Raw genomic sequence first — 2,110 nt, 5'->3', positions numbered from 1 at the left:
ACGAAAGATTCACTAGATTAGCTGGTTAGATTTATGTGAAAAGAAAAGGTTAGGTGGCCTGGGTTTTTGATACTTGGAAGCCTTCAATCTAGCTGTCAGTGAAGCATGGTCAGAGGCAGCTATGCCATGGTCCCTTCTCCCATTTCTATAATTTCCTGCATGCTGCTAGTTCCTCTTCTTCATCACGGGCTAGGAAAAGTATTCCAACGGGAAAATATATTTTACGATGTGGAATTAGATGGAGAATTGGTCAAGAATGTGCTATCACCTACCTATCTAATCCTTAGATTCCTTCACAATATCCTTTTCTTCTTTCCATCAAATCTGACGCTCTAGCTGATGTTCATCGGGTTTCCTAGCTTTTCCATGATCTTTCACATTCATGGAATGAACCTTTCGTACGAAAAATGTTTTCAGAATCTTATGTGAGGGCTGTTCTATGTGTTTCCTTGAGTACTCCTGACACTCATGATAATCTGCACTTGTATCACTCGTAGAATGCAAGGTTCTCTGTGAAGTTACACTGGAGGCTGGAGGGAGTTCTTAAAAGCCTGAAAGGAAGTCTTTATCTGGGCCAAAAGGCCCAAAGCCTAGAGTGCTGTCCGGTCAAAAAGTTGGGAACTACACCGTAATTTTAAAAGAAGAAGCCTGAACAGTGTTCAGGCTAGCTATAGTAAAACAGAGCCCGAACAACAAATTGGAAAAGAGAAGACTGGAAAGCAAAAAACGAAGGCAAGCATAAAATCCAGCGAGGAAAAGAGTAAAAAAAGCGAGAAAAGAGAAAACGAATCAGAGCTTATCAAAGCTCCGATGGCAATTTGCGCCATATTATTATAAAGAGTTCACTGACACAGAGACAAATATAACTACACTACATAAGACAATCTACATGTGCCAGCTAAATTTTCCTTTCTTCCTTCATTTCAGCCCTTCATTCTTCAATAACTCTCCACTTTAGTCCTCTAATTTACTTGACCAAACCACATGCAAGGTTGAGAGGGAGAAAAGAAAGGAGAAAATAATAAAAATATATTGTTATGCATGTGCTCTCATTGCCCAGACATTTGTCACATTTATTTTGCAAAAAATATGGACACATAACTTCTTAGTACATGCCATGCAACCATCCGCTGGATACACAATAATCACTTAAAAGTTTAGTTTATTTGGTAGTATGGTTATAATTATTTTTTAAATAATTTTATATATTAAAATTATATAAAAATAATTTTTTTTATGTTTTAAAAATTATTTTTGATATCAATATATCAAAATAATTTAAAAACACTAAAAACATATTAATTTAAAGTAAATAAAAAATAATTTTTTTAAAAAATACTTTTAAAATACAAAAATAAATAAACTCTCCATTGTTGTAGAGGTATCAATAAGGGCACACAAATTGTAGGTATGGGAGTTTACTTATCCTGCCAATGGTGAGTATATGTCCACTTATTTTACTATGAATACTTATCTTTCTTATTACTAGTTAGTACAATGCCAGTTTTTTAAGTGTGATGCTGATACAACTTGTTTTTATAAGTTATTTATATGATAAAAATAATTATTTTTCATAATTATTCTCACATGATACAATTTCTATTTTCATAAGACACATGATACAATTTCTATTTTCATAAGACACATGATACAATTTCTATTTTCATAAGACACATGATACAATTTCTATTTTCATAAGACAATTTCAACAGGCCATAACATACACACTTTTCTTCACTGTTTTTTTTGTTGTTATATATTATTTTTCTCTCATAATTTATCAATTTAGATTTTATATTCTAATAAATAACTTATTTTATAGAAGTTTAAGACTAGTTTATTTTAATTTTTCTTAATTTTAACAGGCCCTGAAGTTAACGACCATGTAAACCTCCAGTGGGCATCATATGAGCAACCAAGAACTCGAACCTGAAACCACAGATAGAGCAAACTTCTTGATCCCAAATTCTTACCACTTGGCCACCACCACCTAGATGATTAATTACAACATGAATTTTTTTTTTTTTTAGATTAACGTGGGTGTCCGGGCCAGCTTGCGCGCACCACGACTAATCCCACGGGCCCTGAAGTTAATACAACAACAACATGA

This window comes from Populus euphratica, unplaced genomic scaffold, assembly GCF_000495115.2.
Source record: "Populus euphratica unplaced genomic scaffold, PopEup_1.0 scaffold305.1, whole genome shotgun sequence".
In the NCBI taxonomy this organism is placed as follows: Eukaryota; Viridiplantae; Streptophyta; class Magnoliopsida; order Malpighiales; family Salicaceae; genus Populus; species Populus euphratica.
Note: the sequence above shows the minus strand (reverse complement) of the source record.